The sequence below is a fragment of the Lycium ferocissimum genome, chromosome 11, assembly GCF_029784015.1.
Source record: "Lycium ferocissimum isolate CSIRO_LF1 chromosome 11, AGI_CSIRO_Lferr_CH_V1, whole genome shotgun sequence".
Taxonomy (NCBI): Eukaryota; Viridiplantae; Streptophyta; class Magnoliopsida; order Solanales; family Solanaceae; genus Lycium; species Lycium ferocissimum.
Window position 1 is genome coordinate 31,404,083 of NC_081352.1, and position 25,620 is coordinate 31,429,702.

The 25,620-nt window shown below is 38.4% G+C and overlaps 1 protein-coding gene across 1 annotated transcript in view; it reads left to right on the plus strand.

The window, feature by feature from the left end:
• Positions 1-25,620, plus strand: part of LOC132037050 (probable LRR receptor-like serine/threonine-protein kinase At1g53430) — a 47,874-nt gene that overhangs the window by 7,873 nt on the left and 14,381 nt on the right. The window lies entirely within an intron of this gene.

Genomic DNA, 25,620 nt, shown 5'->3' on the forward strand with positions numbered 1-25,620 from the left:
TACCAAACTTAAATTTGCAACCAAACATTGTACTAAAATTCAATACCAGCATTATTCTACCAAATACACCCTACCTAAGGACCCGTATTATTAATGTCACACCCCAAACTTGTTCCTGAAGGTAACACGGCACCCTGTGCCTAAATATATATGGCCGAGCGAACCAACTGGTCGACTGAATCAACATGTGCTATCATAACATATTGAATGCGGAAAATAAACTAACACATGCTGATATACTGAAAGTCTGAATGAATAAATAACTAAAAGTGAGGAATACTAAACAAAGTCTTAAAGATAAATACTGTAGCCAACAAGACTAACATAAAAGCATGCTACTCTATCTAGCTGCTAATAAAGTCTATGAAGCTCTTTGAAATCGTGAACCGTATCGCCGGGACAAGGCCCCCGGCATACCTGACTGTCTATAACTACTATAAATACTGTAAATAAATGATAAGGCCCTAAAAGAACTGGGGCTCACCAATCAGCTAATACTGGAGATCCTAGCGAGTAGATGCATCATCCTATAAATCGTTCACTGCATCGTGAGATGCAGGCCCCGGGCAAAAAGAACGTCAGTACGTTTGAATTGCACTGGTATGTAAAGCAACTGAAGGAAAGAACTGTAAGTGGGATGCTTGGGAAAGGGCAACCCAATAAATAAACAGGTAATAAATGCTGAAATTAAAACTGAAACTGTAAACTAAAATGAACAAGAGAAGTGGAGTTATGAGTACTTCATGTTCTGCATCTGAATTCCCTATTTTCCTGTATTTATATGTGGGGCCTTGGCCCAATAATAAATGCACAAAACTATGGACTTGGCCAAGTAAGTGCGTCAGTCTATGGCCTTGGCCAAGCATACGTATACATGAGAGTGTGCCTTTGGACAAAAATATTTGCCCTCGGGCAAACTACGAGGGTGGCCCTCGGACAAAATGCAAGAGTTCAATATTCAACAATTATTATTAAATAACTGAGACCACTGGAATAATGAACATTACTAAATTGAGACATGTATTCTAGAACTGATTATGAGACCTGCAGCCTTAATTGTTTCTAAGCATACTGAATTTCTAGACTGAGAATCATGGGTATAAAACACGAGTCTATTTAGATTACGTTCTGAGTTCACAACGTTCAGAATAAAAGTCATGAATGAAATATGAAATGAGAGAATAAAGGTTCTGCAACTATTCATGGAACTAAAGCATAACTATAACTCTGCGGCAAATCGTAATAGTCAATAAACCGTATCGTAGGGAGAATTATCAACATTCCCAAACGTAGAGAGTTTGCCTCACATACCTTAATTTCGGCCTTTGAGCGTAATACAACGTTCGTCAACCCTTTCAACCTTAATCTATAACTATACAAGTCAAAGGGTTTCAATGTTAGTAAGAATCCTCGTGTTTTGGTTATCTAAACATTTTGATCAAACACTTGATGGGCATGAAGCTCCACAACCTTCATTAATGGTGTTTCTTCATCCAATTACCCAACCTCTTGATTCTAGGTGATTCTACAATCTCAAATAGATATAATTAACATCATTCTTCATCACCCATTTGACTAGAACAACCTAAGTCAACAATTCAAACCATACAATGCAATCCAAACCATACAATAGTTCATACGTTTCTTACTATTTAACCCATTAACTTATCTCTCAAGAACTTAAACTCCATAATCATCAATTCAAAGCTATAATCGATTGAAGTAGGAAAGTCTTACCTTTTTGATGTTCAGGTCTCTTAAATTCAGATTCTAGGGTTCTTTCATCCAAGATGAAGATTAAATCGATAACCTATGGAATAGATGAGGATTGTAGCATCAATCTTTGTTAGATTGATGTAATAATCAATGGGGTTTGAGTAGGAACTCACCTTGGATGCTTTGTGGAGGCCCTAAAGTGTTTTCTTTCCAAAAAGACGATTTAGAACGAAGTGAGAATTTTTTTATGAAGTTAGGCTTTTATAAAATTCGGGAAAAATCACTTTGGGCATAAAATGACCAGTGCCCGCCTGCGTCGCGCACTGTATATTTTTCGACGGTGACAAAATTTTGAGTTTTCCTGGAAATTTGACTTTGCGCACCGCGCAGGGCGTCGTGGGGCGCTAGGCCATTCTTGTAGCGTTTGGTAAAATGGGCATAACTCCCAGCACAGACCTCCTTTTGGGCTCTATAGATATCGTTGGAAAGGTATTTCAAAGGGCTACAACTTTCATGTTGTAAGTTTTCTGAAATTCCCAACAAATCTTTACGAAATCAGACTGGAAGACAAAACTTTCGAAAACTTAGTCGTTTATCAAATCTTATGCACATCGCTATTCGTCTTGATTCCAAAATAACTATTTCCACCCATACTCATCTCGGTAGAACTTCACATGTCTAAAATATCACATTAATACTCATTTAACACATCTACACCTAATTCGAATTTACGAAGTTTTACATTATCTCCCTTTTGGGATCATTCATCCTCGAATGATTGTCCTGGCTGTAACTATGGCTAATTCTGAAACTCTACAAAAAAGAGTTTACTCCACAAATAAGCTACCTCAACATTTCTCAAACACCGTAGTAACGATGAACATAACACAAGACTAATGAGAGGCATCATAATATGTAACATGAAATATATACATGAAATTTGTCATGGATATGTGAATGCGAAGGCGGCATGAATATTTGAGTCTTTGAATACATGAATATTTGAGTACTGAGTTGACATCAATATCTGAATACTAAGGTGGCATGGATATCTGAGTACCGCCCGACTTGAATATCGAATCTTTGGAAACCTGAATGTCATGATATGAGATCAGATTACTGGAAACTTGAATGTCATGACATGAGATCTGAATACCTCCAACTTGAATGTTATAAAATGACACTAGTGTACAACGACCACTCCGGTGTTAATTCTAGCTAGTAAGACACTTGATCGATCCTTCGTAGGGTCCTGTATGGTCTAATATGTTTGGGACTATGCTTCCCCCTATTCTCAAATTGCATGATTCCTTTCATAGGCAAGACTTTCAAGATACACCCAGTCGTTAACATGAAACTATGAATCTCTATGCCGAACATTTGCATAGGACTTTTAGTGACTCTTGGCCATTTTTAAACGTTCTTGAATCAATTTAACTTTTTCCATAACCTGATGGACCAAGTCTGGTCCTAACAACTTTGCTTCACTGACTTCGAACCAACCAATTGGAGACCTACATCTTCGCCCATACAGAGCTTCATAACGTGCCATCTTGATACTAGAGTGGTGGTTGTTATTATAGACAAACTCAATGAGAGATAGGTGATCATCCCAATTACCTTTAAAATCAAGAACACATGCCCTCAACGTATCCTTAAGTATATGAATAGTGCATTTTGTTTGACCATCTGTATGAGGATGAAGAACTGTTCTGAGGTTTACCCTTGTGCCTAGTCCCTTCTAAAAGGATTTCCAAAGATTCGTTGTGAACTAGGTACCACGGTCTGAAATGATGGGCACTAGAGTCCCATACAGTCTAACGGTTTCTTGAGTAAGCTTAGTCCTCTGCTGAATTTGTGGTTTTTTTGGCAAGAAGTGTCTTTGACTTAGTAAATCGATCTACTATCACCCAATCAGATCATGCTTTTGAAATGAGCGAGATAATCCTGTTATAAATTCCATATTTAGCATCTCCACTCAAGAATATGTGTATTCTGTGGTAAAAGACCGGGCTTTCTGATGCTCGACTTTCACTTACTTGCAATTGGGACACTTAGTCACATACTCTGTTACATTCTTCTTCGTATCGCTCCACTAGTAATTCTCCTTAAGGTCTTGATATATCTTGGGGGAACCTAGGTGAATGGCATACTTGGAATTGTGGGCTTCTGATATGATCCTCTCTCTAACTCCATCTACATCTAGAACACATAATCTGCCTTGGTACCTTAAAGTACCATCATCTTCCCCTTGTTCTAAAGCAATGGATTTATGCTTGTGAATCCCTTCTTTAAACTGCAACAAGGAGGGATCATTAAACTGTTTCCCCTTTACTTCGGCTACTAAGGAGGGTTCATCCCTATTCTGAACAACAACACCACCATCTTTGTGGCCCAAAAGTTGAATTCCTAGGTTTTGCTAAATGATGAAATTCTCCATCCATGATTCTCTTGTCTGCCTTAATCATGAGCTAAACTTCCTAATACTTGATTTCTTACTAAGGTACTTCCTGAAAATACTTATAGTATTGTTGTTTTCTAAGTCCTTGACAAGTTCACTGAAGATTAGAGTCTCGTGCGATGGCACTACCCTCGTGACACATAACCGGGCATGATCTTATAGCTTTTCTGCGATCGCCTAATCTATAATAAATGAACTTGACACAAGCTGATTGACGATCATTCTACTCAATTCGTATTTTCTTATACACGCGAGACACATTCCTTATGGAGAATATATCATTTTGCCTTATTACTGAACTGAGGTTCTTTATATCTCATGCTAACCCTTCGGGTTTCAAATATCCAACTGAACTTATTGGCGATTTATGCATCTCTCCCTTTGGCCAAAGGTTAAGGTTTTATACTTGCAGATCTGTATCTCTTTCTAGGACCCATCTAACTTTCCTGATCTTCTACAGTTTTCGTACCTTATAACATTGACGACTCAAAATTTCAACTCACTTCTGAGCAAATCTCTCTTCTTTGGAAAACTGAATTACTTATATAAATGGGGGTCTAATGTATTCATCACTGTCATACACAATCTTAATGATTTAACTTTGCTCACACTGTCAATCTTAGAGAAACCCTTTTCTGATAACTCTTAAAGGTTATTCTTTTGTAGCTTGCTCTCTTACTACTTAGATGATTTCTTCTTTCACTAATTTCTATACTTTGAATTTAGCTTAGACCCTTTGGATTCTAACACACATTCGGATTGTATTCAAAGCTACCCACTTTACTAGTGTTATCCTGACTAAAGAAATTAATCATATCCCTACTAGCTCTGCTGAAATTGCTAACTCACTGTATTTGCTCAAGACTTAACTATTATTCTTCAACTAACCACCTGATAGCCTCATGTTCTCCTATTCTGCTCTGAATAACCTAAGTTATTTCTAACTTTCCATAATCATCTGACCCTATTCTAAGATTGTATACTATTATTTCTGAACGACAGTCATGAATCACACTTAGGGAAATTACGTCTCTCTTAAATGAACGATTAAAATACCTAACCCCAAACATCCCTTACACTTCCAAATTTACACCGGACTACACACATTTGGGGTAAACACTTAATCACATACTCTCGGGGAGGGGGGGGGGAGGCTATCACATCTTCTAATCTCATAGTAGTATCAACTTCTTGTAGTAACTTACTAGCATCATACTCTCTGGTTCTAATCTGAATAAACTTAAACAACTAAAACTTTTCCTAGAAATTTAATATCATCTGCTCATGGTTTTCATGTCCTACACCATCTCTTTTATTTATGTGCGTAGGCTGTACGAACATATCCTTATTTTACAATGCCAAAACATTTTAGAACTATAGATGACTCGCCCATAGTCTCTTTTCTATTCGAAACCGTAGTAATCAATTTATGCTCCTCTGTGGCTAAAATATAACATGTTGCCTCGTGGGGTCTTACATTAGAGCTATCATCATCATACCTATGGCTATGTCTGAGGATGCCCCTCCGTTCCGACCACTGTCTATAGTATCCTGTCTTGCTGAAGGACAATCCTTTAGATAATGACCCTACTTGTCACGACCCGACTAGGGGTCGTGATGGGTACCCGGAGCTAGCTACCGAGCACCACTCATTCTACTACTCATCATGCTTATTCTGCATTCATTTGTTATTCTCACACTTCTAATCATAAGAAAAACCATCTTCACCTCGAAACATATCTATATTTATATACGTAAACCCTTCGGCTATCAAAAATGATATACAAGAAAACATTGTGACTATTATAAGCCATTAACTACCCACACATTCGTATCTACGAGCCTCTACTAGAATACTAGACAGAAGGACGGGACAGGGTCCCGTTGCGCCCAAATATGTACACAAAATAATAAATCAAATAGCACCTCCGAAATAATGGAGTGCTCTCGTAAATCATGCCCGGTCGGTACGTTATGAATGCGGGTCGCCTCTCTATCTACACTGGGCATGAACACGGCGTCCAAAAAGAAAGGACGTCAAGATACGAACAACATGCGAGTATGTAAGGCATGAATAAATGAACATAATAAAGAAATCATGAAACGTGAGGTGAAGATATAACCTGCTTAACCTTTAAGTGTAAATGCATTTTATACATATCACAAATATCAACATATCACGGATACCATCGTCGTTAACCCGCGTCCTAGGTAACCATCATATGCCGCCAACTAGTGGTGTCATGTCCGGCCCTCTAGGAACTGTGTAATCATATGCAGCCTTTGCGGTGACATGTCCGACCATCTAGGCACGGTGGAATCGTATGCACGGTGACATGTCCGGCCATCTAGGCATGGTGGAATCGTATCATCGTATACTCATCATAAACTTATCATCATCATACATTTGTCGTAAAACATGCATTAAAACTTAAAGATAATCTATAACTATATCGGGGTGACATAAGGTCGGGAACTCCCGATTCCATTATGGAGTGATCATAATCATCATACCTAACCTTAAAGGAACTAACATTATAAGGTGAGTGTAACACAATGAACCACCTTAAGAGATCGTAATTAGGGTCATTAGCTTTGTAGAAATATCATATCACGGGATCTAGAATTCTTTAGACTTAAACTCATCATCATCATTATCATACTCATAACATCTCTTTTCTTTATCTCATGTGAAGCTCTTTATAATCATAGACTTATAATCTCCGAAACTTAAAAGAGTCATGGGAAGATAGGAGGATTCATGCCATAGGAGCCATGCACGAGAAAAAAGGGACTAGCTGTCACGACCCGACTAGGGCCATGACGGGTACCCGAGGCTGACCACCGAGCACCTCTTATACTACTACTTATCATACTCATCCTGCATTCATTCGTTATTCTCATGCTTATAATCATAGGAAAACCATTTCCATTTGAAACATAATTACCTTTATATACATAAGCCCTTCGGCTATCAAAATAATACATATTTGTACAATGGGAAATCGTGAGACCATACTACCCATACATACGTATTTACGAGCCTCTACTGGAGTACTAATATAAAGACGGGACAAGACCCCGTTGTGCCCAAATATATACACAAAATAATAATTCAACATAGCACCTCCGAAGTAATGGAGTGCTTCTGTAAGCCTGCTGAGTAGCTCCTAGGAATCTGGGTCACCTCCCTGTCTACCTGTGGGCATGAACACAGTGTCCAAAAGAAAAGAACATCAGTACGAAATATGTACTGAGTATGTAAGGCATGAGTAGTAACATAAGTAATTAAAACGTGAAGGGCAGCATAAAATACAAGACCAAATACCTTATGAGATGTTCATCATGCTTACTTTACCTTTTCTCAAGAATCGTGGAATGCACATACATATACATATCATAGAACTGTATTTGCTCATACACATTAAACATTATCGTATTCGGCCACATAGTGGCTCAACAGTATCCGTATTCGGCCACATAGTGGCTCGACAACATACATGTCATCCGTACCCGGCCATAACAAGGCTCGGTATATCTCATTATCATCATTGTCATCACTACAGAAATCTCTTATCAATATCATTTTAAAAGTCTTAGAAATCGCAAATTCTAGCTTTTCTTAGGAGTAGGACATTTCAGACATTTTAACTAAACTCGTAATAAGGGAATTATGCTTCTATATTCCCTAGAAAACACAATCATTTTCGCTATCATGGTCGTCATTACTGTCATGTCTCACTTTTGAAGGAAACGATAACATAAGACAAGGCCAACTATCATGAATGTGACGGAGACTCACACGGTAAGCTCAATCATCCCATGAGGACATGTGGAACTTTAGTCCTTGGGTATCACTGGGAGGGGAATTACCATCCTAGTCGTTGTCATGAAGAACATTCCTCAACATTTTCATGGTGGCCTTAGGAATCATGGAAGCCTAACATTTTAGGAGTAAGGACAATATGGAAAACAAGCGTGGGGTCACAACATAGGAATTACCATTATAAAGAGCACTATTATTTATATCGCAAGATTCATGGAAGTTGTGGGTCCCTAGTGTTGCTGGGTTTGGGAGCGTTGTGAGTGTCGTATGTAGTTTGACCACTATGGAATCATCATCATCGTCATTGAGCATATCTCATCTCTGGCTCATAGGAAAACTCTTAATAATCATGGAATACATGGGAGATACAATACGGGGGTCATGCCTTAGGAAGAAAAGGGACTAGCATCATCAGGTGGGTCTAGCAGCAATGAATAACGTCAAAGAATCATATAAGGATCGTTAGTTTCGTAACAATATCATATCATGAGCCTTAGGATCTCTAGACTCGAACTCATCATCATCATTATCATATTCATCACATGTCTCTTAACTTTATCTCAAGAGAAGCTCTTTCTAACATAGGCTCATAGTTTCCGGAATATAGGAAAATCATGGAAGGTAAAGAAAATCACGCCATAGGATTCATGCCTTAGAAAAGAAGGGACTAGCCTTACATACCTTTTCGTTTAGCTATTCTATCACTTGAACGTTCTCCTTCAATGTTCTCGTTTCTACCTTCAAGAGAGTTCGTATTAACATTAGATAATCGATAACTTAAGTATACTTGACTAAAGCTAGAGAAAATTGGGCAGCATTTCCTTTGTTTATACAATTTTTTCCATATCATACATCAACTCCCAAATGTCTATAACAACATTCACAATATCATACTCAACAATCTTCATCAACCATACATTATTCAAGTCTCCCAATTCCATTTCAATTCATCCATAACCATGGTCATAATACAACCTTACATTAATCCTTATATAATGTTTCTCCCATGTTTTTCATATCATTTATAACATAATTATAATCACAACTTATCAAGAATCATGATTCATATCAACTACTATTCAAACATACCATTGTTTCCACATTTGAACTCCATATTCCACTTTCTTCCTCAATCCAATCCTTTCAACCATTCAATATTCTTAATAATATGTAATAATCATAAAACTCACCTTAGATTATGTAGGAACAATCTTTGGATGAAGATACTTCACTTGGAGAAAACCCAACTTCAATTCTAAAGAGATTCTTGGCTTCTAACAACCTCAATGGGCACCCATATACTTGATTTCCTTTGGTTATTGGTGTTTGATCTTTGATGTACCTTGAATTTATGTTGATCTAGTGTGAAGAAGGTTCTAGAAGTGTGGAAAGGGTTTTTGGGAGTGTTTGGGGTCTGTTGGTGAAGAAAAATGGGAAAAAAAATGAAGTGGGCCAAATATATGTAACTTGGAACTTTTTCCACTGATAGCAACTTACGGTGGACATACGGTCCATGTGTCATTTTTACGGTCCGTATGTCTGACCGTATGCTGGCCAAAATTTTGCACAACTTTCTGATGTTGACTTACGCCTCTCAGATATGACATACGGTCCGTATGTCACTTTTACGGTCCGTATGTTGGGCCGTATCTCTGCCCAGTCAACAAAATTTCACGAAAAGTACTTTCTTCGATTATCTTAGCCTCGGAACCTTTAGGATACATGCTTAATAATTGTCAAAAGTCTTTTTTTTAACCTGATAGGGGTATCATAGCCTCTTTGGGCTTACATTAGTTTGCTTACGATGTAATAGACGCGAAAATTTTTAAGGTGTAACACTAGCCTTACATACCTTTTCATTTAGCTACGCTATCACTTGAACGTTCCCCTCCAATTCACGTTTCTACCTTCAAGAAAGTTCGTACTAATATTAGCTAATCGATAATATAAGCATGCACGAACTAAAGCCAGAGAAAATTGGACAGCATCTCCTTTGTTTATACAACTTTCTCCATATCATACATCAACTCCCAACGTCAATAATAACATTCATAATATCATAAGCAACATTCTTCATTCACCCTCCATTATCCACATCTCCCAATTTCACTTCAAATCATCCATAACCATGGTCATAGTACACTATTACATTCATTCCTATATAATGTTTATCCCGTATTTCTTAATATCATTTACAACATATTTATAATCACAACATATCAAAATCATGATTCATTTCAAGCTACTACTCAAAAGTGCCACTATTCTCATATTTATGACCCATTTTCTACTTCTTTTCATAATCCAAGTCTTTCAACCTCTCAATACTTTAAATAACATGAATGGATCATAAAACTTACCTTTGATAATGTGGGAATGAGTTTTGGGTGGAAACACCTCACTTGAGCAAAACTCTAGTTCCACTTCCAAAAAAAAATTTCTTGTCTTGGATGAACCCTAGTGAGCTTCTTGCACTTAATTCTCTTGCTTTGATGAAGTTGATCCTTAGTTTCTCTGATTCTTGTAGGAGAAGTGTGGAGTATTCTAGAGAGTTCTTGAGGTGTGGAGAGGAAATGAGAAGATGGGAAATGAAAATAATGAACTTGGGTCCCTTATTTAAAACTTAAAATTCTGTCCCGACACAATTATAAGGACACACATACGGTCCGTACAATTTATACGGTCCGTATGTATGACCGTATAATGTTTCCAGTGGAGACTCTTCTCTGGATAGGTTATACGGCCATTTATACGGCCAGTATCTTTTCTACGGTCAGTATAGTGGACCGTACAAACCATAGTTTTCCGAAACTTGTTCTCGTCGACTCGTTTGCTCTCCAATCCTTATGGAACCTTCTTAACACTTGTTTAACACTTTATTAACAATCTAAGGGATGTACTCTTCTTTAAGACATCGTTAATCCATCATTAGCTTGATACCTTGTAAATCCCTTGCGATACACAGCGTATACCTCGCCTTTCTTGACGAACTTTCTCCTCTTACCTCGAATGTCTTTGAAATCTCAATTAGAACTATTAAATACTACTTCTTACTTATGGAAACATCGTATACTTCATGCCTTTCGTTAGTCTATTCACTGTACAACAACATGAAATTTTTCGAGGTGTAACATCCTTCCCCCCTTTAAAAACATTCGTCCTCGAATGTTAAGTTCTCGAGAATTCTATGAAAAATTTGCCAGAGTTTCCCCTGTAATGGGGCAGTACCATCATGTCACAACAGCCCATAATATCAATGCCTCACATGGCCACAACATAATAGCAATAAAGTTTGGCCACGCGCGACCCAAAGGCATGAAAAGACAGCATACATACCTCATAATCTTGATGTTTCATCTTGGATCTCTTCCGGGGGCTGGAATAAGTGCGGGTACTTGGACTTCATATTTTCTTCCGCTTCCCAAGTCATTTCTTCTCGGTTGTTGTTTCTCCATAAAATCTTAACTGAGACTACCTCTTTATTTTACGAGTCTCCACTTGCCTATCTAGTATGGGAACTTTTCGGGTCACATTTGAACATCATCTGCGGCACGATCTAGTAGAATCTCGACACACTTACGGAGCATTGAGACATGGAAAACCGGGTGGACTGATTCTAGTTCTGGGGGTAGGTCCAATTCATAAGCTACTTGACCCACCTTGCGGACAATCTTATAAGGTCTAATGTACCTAGGACTTAACTTTCCCTTCTTACCAAATCTCATCACGCCTTTCATTGGTGATACTTTCAAGAACACCCAATCATCAACTTGGAATTCTAAGTTTCGCCGACGGTTGTTCGTATAAGATTTACGTGACTTTGGTACATCCTTGTCGATCTCGAATAACCTTGACCTTTTCCACCGCCTGTTGAATCAACTAAGGGCCTATTAGCTGTACCTCTTCTACTTAAAACCACCCGATTGGGGATCTACACTTTCTCCCATACAGAGCTTTGTACTTCAAACCACCCGATTGGGGCCATCTGAATACTGGAATGGTAGCTGTTATTGTAAGCAAACTCAATAAAGGGTAAGTGGTCATCCCAACTACCACCAAAATCTAGCACAGAGGCCCGTAATATATCTTCCAAGGTCTGAATGGTGCGTTCTGCTTGCCCATCAGTTTGTGGATGAAATGTTGTGCTAAGCCTTAGCTGAGTACCCAAACCTTCTTTGAAAGACTTCCAGAACTTAGCTGTAAATTGTGCTCCTCTCAGTAAAAATGGACACCGGGATGCCATGAAGTTGCACAATCTCTTTACAGTACAACCTTGCATAATCTTCTGCCGAATATGTGGTTCTGACTGGAATAAAATGAGCTACTTTCGTGAGTCTATCCACCACCAACCATATGGAATCATATTTGCTTCGGGAGCGAGGTAACCCTACAATGAAATCCATGTTGATCACTTCCCATTTCCAGGTTAGAATCTCGCTTGTAATAACCCTTTGGCTTTTGATGCTCGATTTTCACCTATTGGCAATTTGGACATTGAGCTACAAATTCTGTAATGTCTTTCTTCATTCCATCCCACCAATACATTAACTTAAGATCATGGTACATCTTTGTCGCTCCTGGATGAATAGAATACTGTGAATGATGAGCTTCTTCTAGAATTCGACGACGTATTTTCGCAACATTCGAAACACATATCCTGTCTCGGTATCTAAGAACTCCATCTATAGAAATTTCAAATGGAGACTTCTCTTTCTCATGAAATGTATCTCTATAGTGGCTCAACTGAGGATCTTCATATTGGCGCTCTTTCACCTCCATGTCTAAGGATGAAATAGTTGGATTATGAATACCAATTCTTGCATCGCCTGAATCAATTAGACGGACTCCGAGGTTGGCTAGCTGGTGTATCTCACGGACTAATTCTTTCTTCTCCGGAGGAACCACACATAGGCTGCCCATTATTTTGCGGCTAAGTGCATGAGCCACTACATTCGCTTTCCCAGGATAATACAAAATACTCACGTCATAGTCTTTCAACAATTCCAACCACCGCCTCTGCCGTAGATTTAATTCCTTCTGCTTGAAAATATACTGGATACTCTTGTGATCCGTATAAATGTCAACATGAACACCATACAAGTAGTGTCTCCACATCTTTAGTGCATGAATAACCACGGCCAATTCAAGATCATGGGTTGGATAATTCTTTTCATGTTTTTGCAACTGTTTTGAAGCATAAGCAATGACTTTACCGTGCTGCATCAACACACATCCTAACCCAACACTGGAGGCAATATACAACATAACCATCTGGCCCTTCTGGGAGTGTCGGGACTGGAGCTGAAGCTAATCTATCCTTCAATTCTTAGAAACTGCGTTCACAAACATCATTCCATTGAAATTTAGCTGACTTTTGGGTAAACCTTGTCAATGGTCTTTGAAATGTAGGAAAATCCTTCCACAAACCTTCTGTAGTAACCTGCCAACCCCAGAAAACTATGGACTTCTGTAGGTGTTGTAGGCCTTGGCCAAGTTTTCACAGCTTCAATTTTCTTAGTCTCAACTCGAATACCATCAGCTGAAATAATATGGCCCAGAAAAGCCACAAAATTTAGCCAAAACTGGCATTTTGAAAACTTAGCATATAATTCGCGAGGGTGAAGAATGTCAAGGATGATATGCAAATGGTATGCATGCTCTGATTCTGTCCGAGAGTATACCAAAATGTCATCAATGAACACGATCACGAACAGATCCAAGAGAGGCCTGAATACACTATTCATAAAATTCATAAACACTGCCGGAGCATTAGTTAACCCGAATGACATCACCCAAAATTCATAATGACCATATCTCGTTCTGAAAGTTGTCTTGGGAATATCTTCTTCTCTAACTCTCACCTGATGATAACCTGACCTCAGATCTATTTTGGAAAACCATTTGGCGCCCTGTAATTGGTCGAACAAGTCATCTATCCTCGGGAGAGGATATCTATTCTTGATCGTCACCTTATTCAACTGCTTTTATAATCAATGCACATCAACGAGAAACCATCTTTCTTTCTCACAAACAAGACGGGTGCTTCCCACGGTGATGGCGGGCCTAATGAATCCTTTTTTAAGTAAATCTTTCGATTGCGCCTTTAGCTCTTTCAACTACGGGAGCCGTTCGGTGAGAGGAATAGAAATAGGCTTAGTATCCGGCAACACATCAATAGCAAAATCAATCTCTCTTCGGGGAAGACACGGAAGTTCATCGGAAATACATCCGGAAACTCATTCACTACCGGAACAGATTAGAAAGTTGGTGACTTTGCTTCGGTGTCATGAACTCGAACTAGGCGATAAATATAGCCTTTAGCTATCATCTTTCTTCCCTTAAGGTAGGAAATAAACCTACCCCTTGTAGATCTTTGTATTACCTTTCCATTCAAGCACGGGTTCTCCCAGAAATTGAAATCGAACTACTTTCGTTCGACGATCGACATTGCATAACATGAGGCGACCAATCCATACCCATAATCACATCAAAATCTAACATTTCATTTCGACTAAATCAACTTTAGTTTGGCGATCCACATATCACAATTACACAATTCTTGTATACTTGTCTAGCTATCACGGGATCACCAACCGAAGTAGACACCTCAAAGGGTTTAATTGGCTCAGGTTTCACCCTAATGTGACCAGCAATATATGGAGTGATATAAGATAATGTAGAACCCGGATCTATCAATGTATAAACTTCATGAGAGAATATAGACAATATACCTGTAACCACATCCGGGGAGGACTTGAGATCCTGGCGTCTTTCTTAAAGCATAGATACGGGGCGGCACGCGCCCGGACGCTTCTCCCTCGCTCTCTGCCTGCTACCGCCGGGAATGCGGGGGTCCGCCCCATCGGGCGCCGAAGAAGAACCGGCTATTGATCTTGTGGGTTGAACCCCACCTCTACCGTACCTCGAGGGACAATCACGCACCACGTGCCGGTCACATCCAAACACAACAAGAATTTGTACCTTGGCGACATGGCCCGAATGTAACTTTTGCACTACATCGTGGGGCCGGGGTGGTTTCTTCTGGCTATAATCACCCCCAAACTAGGAACCTAAAGCTCTCGAGCTCTAACCTTGTCCTGACTGAATGGAGCGGTCAAATCTCCTACCTGCAAATCATGGAGGTGCACTAGTCGCCGCGTGCCGAATGTCTGAATATGACCGCCTTGATCCTCTATAGTCGCTACCGGCACCCGTAGATGCAGCCTCTTACTTTGCCCTCTATCAATATCACACTCACCCCTTTGCGAGTGTGCTGCTCTTCTAAGTTCTGGGCATGGGCCTGAATGCGAAAAATATCCATCCCCTCTTATAACGAAGCTGTCAAGTAATTTTTAAACAAATGTGGCCCTAAGCCACTCACAAATCTGTGCACTTTGTCTCCCATGTCCGCCACTATGGTCGGAGCATATCTAGCCAATGAATTGAAGTGAAGGCTATGCTCCCAGGCACTCATACTTCCTTGTTTTAAATTTAAGAACCTATCAACTCTAGCTCGACGGACCTCGGGCGGCAAATAGTGGCGGATGAAGGCACTGGAGGAGGTGCATTCTCTTTTCTTGAAGATATCCAATTATTATACCAAAGAACCGCCACATCCCGGAGTCTATAAGATGCCAACTTCATAGATTCGGTCTCGGAGGCATGGATAATTTTTAATGTCCTCAACATCTCATCAATAAAGCCTTGCGGGTCTTCATTCGGCTTTGACTTGAAAAACTCCGGAAGGATTTAAACTCGTGAAATCACGGGCTTTGGTACTAAGCACGGCCTTTGTCCTTGACCGAACCTCCGCGTGCACGGGCGGCAACTAAGCGTGTCAATAAATGAATAGCTTCGGTCATTTGTTGACTCGAAGCAATCGGTGGAGGAACTGTAGGCATAGGAGCTGGAGCTGAAGCCCTCTCTTGTTCTTCTAAATTAGGCGGAGTGGGAGAGATATTAGATGGAGCCTCATTATATGATTCACCTTCTTCTACATTGGTTGGCAGCTCCCTTTCTACCCGCCTTTCTGTCGTAGCCTTGCCCTTCTGGACGGCTGTGGCTTTTTTCTTTACCGGCATTTCTGAAAGCATAATACACAATTAGGGAGGAGTAAATCTCATAACATAGCTCTATGGCACGATCTAATAGGAAGAAGAATGATCACTTTTCCTAAATGCCCCGTAGCCTCCTATTTATAGATGTGGCGTGCAACACATCATAAACAAGACTCTACTAGACACGGCTCGTAGACATACCCTAGGACTAAACTGCTCTGATACTACTTTTGTCACAACCCGACTAGGGGCCGTGACAGGTACCCAGAGCTAGCTACTGAGCACCACTCATTCTACTACTCATCATGCTTATTCTGCATTCATTTGTTATTCTCACACTTCTAATCATAAGACAAACCATCTTCACCTCGAAACATATCAATATTTATATACATAAGTCCTTCGGCTATCAAAAATGATATACAAGAAAACATTGTGACTACATAAGCCATTAACTACCCATACATACGTACCTACGAGCCTCTACTAGAGTACTAGATAGAAGGACGGAGGACCCCGTCGTGCCCAAATATGTACACAAAATAATAAATCAAATAGCACCTCCAGTATAATAGAGTGCTCTCGTAAATCTGCCGGTCAGCTCCTATGAATCTGGATTGCCTCCCTGTTTACCTGTGGGCATGAACATAGCGTCCAAAAAGAAAGGATGTCAGTACGAACATTGTACTGAGTATGTAAGGCATGAATAAATGAACATAATAAAGAAATCATGAAACGTGAGGTGAAGATATAACCTGCTTAACCTTTAAGTGTAAATGCATTTTATACATATCACATATATCCACGTATAACGTATACCATCGTCGTTAACCCGTGTCCGGGTAACCATCATACGCCGCCCACTAGTGGTGTCATGTCCGGCCCTCTAGGTATGGTGTAATCATACACAGCTCGCCTTTGCGGTGACATGTCCGGCCATCTAGGCACGGTGGAATCGTATCATCGTATACTCATCATAAACTTATCATCATCATACATTTGTCGTAAAACATGCATTAGAACTTAAAGATAATCTATAACTATATTGGGGTGACATAAGGTCGGGAAGCCCAGATACCATTATGGAGTGATCATAATCATTATACCTCGCCTTGAAGGAACTAACATTATAAGGTGAGTGTAACATAATGAACAACCTTAAGAGATTGTAATTAGGGTCATTAGCTTTGTAGAAACATTATATCATGGGCTCTAGAATTCTTTAGACTTAAACTCATCATCATCATTATCATACTCGTAACATCTCTTTTCTTTATCTCATGTGAAGCTCTTTATAATCATAGACTTATAATCTTCGAAACATAAGAGAGTCATGGGAACATAGGAGGATTCATGCCATAGGATCCATGCCTGAGAAAAAAGGGACTAGCCTTATATACTTTTTCGTTTAGCTACGCTATCACTTGAACGTTCCCCTCCAATTCACGTTTCTACCTTCAAGAAAGTTCGTACTAATATTAGCTAATCGATAACATAAGCATGCCTGAACTAAAGCTAGAGAAAATTGGGCAGCATCTCCTTTGTTTATACAACTTTGTCCATATACGGACATCAACTCCCAATGTCAATAATAACATTCATAATATCGTAAGCAACAATCTTCATTCACCCTACATTATCCACATCTCCCAATTTCACTTCAAATCATCCATAACCATGGTCATAGTACACTATTACATTCATTCCTATGTAATGTTTATCCCATGTTCTTAATATCATTTACAACACATTTATAATCACAACATATCAAAATCATGATTCATTTCAAGCTACTACTCAAAAGTGCCACTATTCTCATATTTCTGACTCATTTTCTACTTCTTTCCATAATCTAAGTCTTTCAACCTCTCAATACTTTAAATAACATGAATGGATCATAAAACTTACCTTTGATAATGTGGGAATGAGTTTTGGTTGGAAACACCTCACTTGAGCAAAACTCTAGTTCCACTTCCAAAAAAAAATTCTTGTCTTGGATGAACCCTAGTGAGCTTCTTGCACTTAATTCTCTTGCTTTGATGAAGTTGATCCTTAGTTTCTCCTGGATTCTTGTAGGAGAAGTGTGGAGTGTATTCTAGAGAGTTCTTGAGGTGTGGAGAGGAAATGAGAAGATGGGAAATGAAAATAATGAACTTGGGTCCCTTATTTAAAACTTAAAATTCTGTCCCGACATAATTATACGGACACGCATACGGTCCGTACAATTTATACGGTCCGTATGTGTGACCGTATAATGGTTCCAGTGGAGACTCTTCTTTGGACAAGTTATACGGCCATATATATGGCCAGTATCTTTTATACGGTCTGTATAGTTGACCGTACAAACCACAGTTTTCAATACTTGTTCTCGTCGACTCGTTTGCTCTCCAATCCTTATGGAACCTTCTTAACACTTATTTAACACTTCATTAACAATCTAAGGGACGTTATAACTCTTCTTTATGACATCATTAAGCCATCATTAGCTTGGTACCTTGTAAATCCTTTCGATACATAACGTATACCTCGCCTTTCTTGACGAACTTTCACCTCTTACCTCGAATGTCTTTGAAATCTCAATTAGAACTATTAAACTACTGACCGCATCCAAAGCAGTCATCTAAGCCCAAACGACACACTTCTGTGTGCCTCCTACCACATTGTTGCACGTAGGGTGTTTAGGCCCTTCGTGGCCCACACTGGCCTGTGGCGCATGAGTCTGCTGCTCCGAAATCCCGATTCATCTGATTAAACTTGGACCTTAAGACTGGTGCATTGGTTGTATAAAGAGCAGGTCCTAACGACACATTCTTAAAGAACTGCTTGTTTCCACCTTCCTGAGATTCCCCATGTTAAAGTTACATATAAACTTAGCTCTCTTGATAAATTCCTTGTCTTTCTCTTTCTGTAGCTTCTCATCTTCTTGCATTCTATCCTCATTACCTTCAGTACCCTGTTTCGTTGATGGGAAATTCATATAGTGACTCTGCTGGCCACACCTAAGGCACCCATAAATGCCTAAGCGGCACACCCCTTGGTGTCTCTTACCACACTTGCTGCAGATAGGATTCTGAAAGCCCCTTTTTCTTATACTGGCCTGAGTTGGAACACCAGTGGTAAACGGAGCAGGCCCTGAAGACCTATTGTCGAAGAACTGTCGAATTCTATCTCCCTGTGGTCCTTCAGGGTTAAAGTTACTCGCAAATCCTTAGTCCCTGAAGTGAACTCTCTGAGTCTTAGAGTCTACCTCTAAGTAGCATCAGCGACAGCCCTTTGGCTTATAGCTGCCTTTCTCTTAGTAGACATTTCTAGAAGGAATGAAATACACATGAGTTAGAAGAATTTCTGAAGGCATAACTCTAATTGCACGATCTAGAGTATGAAATAAGTGAGACAATCCTGAATGTCTTGGTAGTTAACCATTTAATTGCATGGCCGGCACACATATATAAAAGAAATTCTACTAGACATGGCTTCATAGACACCTTAGGACACTTGAACCTAGTGTTCTGATAACAATCTTTGTCACGGCCAGAACTTAGGCCTGGACGTAACACGGCATCCGGTCCCTGACTATATGTGACCGAGCAAACCAACTGTCCGACTGAATCAACATATGGTATCATAACATACTGAATGCGAAAATTAAACTAACACTTGTTGATATACTGAAAGTCTGAATGAATAAATAACTGAAAGTGCGGAATACTGAACAAAGTCTTAAAGATAAATACTGCAGCCAACAAGGCTAATATAAAAGCATGTGAATCTGTCTAGCTGCTAATATAGTCTATGAAATCTCTACTAAAGTACTGTAAACTGACTGTCATTGAGACAAGGCCCCCGGCATACCTGACTATCTATAACTACTATAAAGACTGTATATAAATGACAAGGCCCCGAACTAACTGGGGCTCACCAATCAGCTGATATTGGAGATCCTAGTGATCAGATGCGTCATCCTGTAAATCGTTACCTGCATCATGAGATGCAGGCCCCTAGCAAAAGGGACGTTAGTACATTTACATTATACGGGTATGTAAAGTAACTAAAGGAAAGAATTCTAAGTGGGGTGCTTGGGAAACGGCAGCCCAATAAATAAACAGGTAATATATGCTAAAACTGAAACTGTAAACTGAAATGAACAAGAGAAGTGGAGTTATGAGTACTTCATGTTCTGCATCGGAATCCCCTCTTTTCCTACATTTATATGTAGGGCCTTGGCCCAATAATAAGCACACAAAACTATTGGCCAGGTAAGTGCGTCAATCTATGGCCTTGGCCAAGTATACATATACATGAGACTGTGCCCTTAGGCAAAAATACAAGAGTTACCCTTGGGCAAAATGCAAAGGTGGCCCTCGGGCAAAATGCAAGAGTTCAATATTCAACAATTATTATTAAAGAACTGAGAATTTCAAAGGGTTACAACTTTCATGTTTTAAGTTTTCTCAAATTCCCAACGGATCTGCACGAAATCAGGCTGGAAGACAGACCTTTGGAAAACTTAGTCGATTCTATCGAATCTTATGCACCTTACTATCCGTCTTGATTCTAAAACAACTATTTCCACCCATACTCATCCCGACAGGACTTCACATGTCTAAAATGTCACATTAATAATCATTTAACACATCCACACCTAATCTGAACTTACGAAGTGTTACAATTAATGTCATGGTTTACTATATATAAGAATAGCACTAAATAATATGTATAACTAATACAGGTATTAGTTAGACATTGGTTGAAAACACTACCAAACGAGGGTTTAAATAACACCAAAACTAATACTGGGATTATTTTCTGTAATACCAGACAACCCTTATAAATAAAAGGTGATTTTACTTTTGTCATGAAATGTGGATATACAATTCATCTCTGCAAGAAAAGCAGCTCTTTCAACTCTCTAACTTGATGGACTTGAGGAACCTGCAAATCATATGCATTGCTGCAGAGGTCTGAGAAAGACCAGTTTTCATGCTGTGTGGTCTTCCTGTGGACAGTTCTCTATACCTCTTTCCATTCGGCTATACTCTTTTTCTATGCATTTCTTCTCAAAGCCATATGTAATAGTTTATACATCTCAAAACTCTAGCTTTTTTTTCCAGAACAACCGAGACAGATCAAATATGGATACAATCCATATTATCCACTAAAATTGGATATACATATGGATAAAAAATGGATATTCATATTGTCTACTTGTTATTTTTCATGAGTTCTTGTTTTCGATGAGTCTTAAGATTATTTTGGCTTTTAACTTGTATTTTTAACTGACTATTCCTGAAACCGTGGATAATATAGATGTCCATACTATCCGTTGGTTGACCCATTTTTTATCCATGTTACAAAAGGGAGGGTCGGTTATTTTATTCATTTTTGTTGAACCCATTTCAGCCCGCCCATATCCGATCCGACCGGCCCGTTTACCAATCCTAGTGTTAGGTATCAAAGTTTATGTCTCCAATCATTCGTCGGCGTGAAAAAAAGAAAAAAAAAATAGTGAAGTAACAGAATTGCACAACCAGACTCTTTGTAGCTTCCAGATATAAAAGTCCTAGCATTCATGGCTATGGTTGAATATGAGGAGCTTTCAGCATTTAACATTATGCTGGTCATTGCATGATGCTTTCAGTATCTATATATTTAGAATGAATATTTGAGCACTGTGATGTCGAAACATTGATTTTTATAACATTTTTTTCTTTTTCTATCTTGGTATTAAGCGTCATGATCCAATGTGTTGTTTCCAGATTTCTAAGAAGAAATAAGCTCAATGAGACAATTCCATCCTGGATGAATGCTTCTTTATACGTGTAAGTGTTTTTTGCATTAATATATTACTTTTTTGATTTTAAGTTCTGACATTTCCAGCAGCTCCTACGAAATTTATTTGGTCAAGTTAAGGGAGTAACAAAATGAAACTAAATTGAAGTGATGAACAAGGAACTAAAAAGCAAGCGCCAAACAAAGGGTAAAATTGCAATTGTAACGTTAACCTTTGCAAATTATAATGGTAAAGTTGCAAATTATATAAGATGATCACACACTTCAATATGGTATCGGAGCAGGCAGAGGTCTTGAAATCAAATCTCACCGCCACCCATTATCAAAAATAATTTCCACGTGTTGGCCCTTGAAAAAATACAAAATATTGTTAGGGGCATGCTGAAAATATAATTAAGTAAATAAATGGGTGCACTCTCTAACAACTTAAGCTTTTTGCTGAGATGGTCACCCACTTCAACGTTAAGGGTTTCTTCATGAAAGAAATGTTGGATGTTTTTAAAGTATATTGTAAGTCAAGCGAATTTTTTAGATCAAAAGAAGTTATTAATTTAATAGACTATGTGTTCTCAGATTATGAGATAAAATTAAAAAAAAAAAATTATAGACCTTCTAGAGTAGTTCTGTAAACCTGTACACTGATCAAGCTAAGAGAAGTATTTTGTCCAAAGAAACTATTGCAGCAGGCAGTGGCGGAGCCAGGATTCATTTAAAAGGGTGTCAAACAATACAAATATGTTACAACCCAGGTTCGAACCCGCAACATAAGGGAATTTCTGCAACCCCGTAACCAGTGGACTAAACCTTCAACTTGTGTGAAAGGGTGCCAACACTGGTATAAATACCTACAAAATCAAAATTTCACCTAGCTACATAATGTTATTCTCCAACAAAGTGATGTCACTTGACACCCCTCGAGCAAGGGTAGCTCCGCCCCTGGCAGCAGGGTCTTTTTTTTTTTTTAAACCATTTCTGAGTCTTTTTCTGGTTTTTTGCTAATCATTTCAGCTAATGAATGCAATATGTGTTTGCATTGTTTTAGTCATAATTGCTTTCAATTAAACTACCATATATTCTCGAGCAAACATTTCCCCTATCCATTATTTGGGTATAATTTTTTTTCAGAAGGAAGAAATTATATTTTATTTCGATGTGACTAGGTATGAGCAATGGAAAGACAATGTATCTTTATGGTGTGCTTTGCCGGACCCAAAGATACATGTGAAGACTTAAGTACGTAGTTGCTTCTTTTTTGCCGTTGTTATAAAAACTGTGGCACTTAATTCATCCAATTGAAATTTGATTTCACATGATTTTCTATTTTGACTTTCTCTTTTCATTAGTTTCTACAAAATATTTTTCCACTCACTCGTTCAAGTTAAAAGTGCAGGGATGTTTCTGAAAATCTTTTCAGAAAAGTGAACATAAGCTCCAAAGAGTATCTAAACCCTAACTTGTAAGGGTGATTTTAACATGCATATCTAGAAAAATCTTAATTTTGTTCTTCTCTGTAGCTTTGCTATTTCTGAATCCAATTATATTGCCCTTTCCCAGGAATCTGTTTGAGTGCTGCCTTAATGGAACGGATGAGTAAGCTCTTCCACCTGTATCTCGAACAAATTAAAGAGGGAAAAAGAAAAGAAGAAATAATTTGGTCTCACGAGAAAATTGGTCTGAGTTCTCTACTTAACTTTGTGCATAAATTTGAATACAGGGTTGCAAAGCGGGACCAACTTGATTGTACGAATTTAACTCAGCTCAGTAAGTTCTAACACCTTCAGACACGAAGTGATTTTAGTATACGTGTTATGTTATGTTCCTTATGAGTAGCTTCATAGATATTTTATTTAGGATCGAATGTGACCTACATAAAAGATTCTAAACAACTAATGATTTGTGTTGTCTGTAGGGTGTCAAAATTAGCTTGAAAAATGGACCTCTCTTCTTCGCCCAACTCATGATCCCGCCCATTTATTGCCATTTTAGACAAACCCATTTCAACCCATCTAAAAATTGTGCTGATATGTAGCCCAAATTGGGCTGATATGTCCCAAATTGACCCACAAAAACCTTGTCAAAATATTTTTTTTATTTGATATGTTATATATAGCCATAATAAAGAACAAAATAGTTTTATTAGGTACTTAAAAAATCATAAAATAACAAACAAAGAAACTAAAACCTAGTAAAAATTGAGTGGGTTGGGTTATGACCCGCTTTTAGCCCATTTTATCCCAACCCATTCCAGAATCCGCGACTTAAATAACACAAAAAATAAAAAGTTGAACCAAACTAGTACAAAAAAAAAAAGAAAAAGAACATAAGTAGTATTCACGCACGAAATTCGTGCGTGAAAGGACCAAACTGCAAAAACACAATTTTGGCCTTTCACGCACGAATTTTGTGCGTGAATGGGGTCATAAAAAAAAAAAGGAAGTAGTATGCACAAATTTTGTGCGTGAATGTTGGAGCCCTTTTTTTTTTTTTTTTTTTTGCGCTACCTTTCCAATCACGTTTTTTTTCCATACTTTGGGCAAAGATTAGTCATGTTTTAAAATCCCAAAATATAAATATTTTATATAAAACTTAATATCTTTTTTTGCGTACAATAATGTCGGCTCATTACATCAAGTCCACCTAAACGTTTGAATCGTCGTTTTAGGGGTTTTAAAGTGCCCCGAAGCAAGTTTTGAAACTTGTAATATTTATAGGGTTTTGATTTAAGTGTTTTATTATATTCATGTACAAATTTAAATATTTGATTTAATAATAATTTCGGAATAGAGCGGCCGATAATAAGAAAGTTTCCACTCGAAAGCACAAAATACGGCGTGAAAATGCAACAACTTACAACTAAACCCTAAAATACGCGGCGCGGAAAGTGCAACAACTTACACCTAAACCTTAAAATCTGTGCGTGAAAGTGGAAAAATATATTTTAACCTTTCACGCACAGATTTTGTGCGTACCTAATTTGTGCCTGAAAGTGAAACAATTATATTTTACCCTTTCACGCACAAAATATGTGCGCGAAAGAGTATGCACTTTCACGCACAGATTTTGTGCGTGAAAGTGGAAAAATGTGTTTTACCCTTTCACGCACAGATTTTGTGCGTGAAAGTGGAAAAATATATTTTCAACATTTCAAGTATTGATTTGACAACATTTCAGGAATCTATGACACATAAAGGCTTGATTTGACAATACGTTGCTGCAATATTTGACCGTTTTGTATTGCGCACCATTTTAATGCGCACTATAAGTATTGATTTGACAATATTTCAGGAATCTATGACACATAAAGGCTTGATTTGACAATACGTTGCTGCAATATTTGACCGTTTTGTATTGCGCACCATTTTAATACGCACTATAAGTATTGATTTGACAATATTTCAGGAATCTATGACACATAAAGGCTTGATTTGACAATACGTTGCTGCAATATTTGACCGTTTTAGGGTTTAGTTGTAAGTTGTTGCACTTTCACGGTTTATTTTGTGCTTGAAAGGGGGCTACTTTCTTATTATCGGCCGCTCTATTCCGAAATTATTATTAAATCAAATATTTAAATTTGTACATGAATATAATAAAACACTTAAAGCAAAACCCTATAAATATTACAAGTTTCAAAACTTGCTTCGGGGCACTTTAAAACCCCTAAAACGACGATTCAAACGTTTAGGTGGACTTGATTTAATGAGCCGACATTATTGTACGCAAAAAAAGATATTAAGTTTTATATAAAATATTTATATTTTGGGATTTTA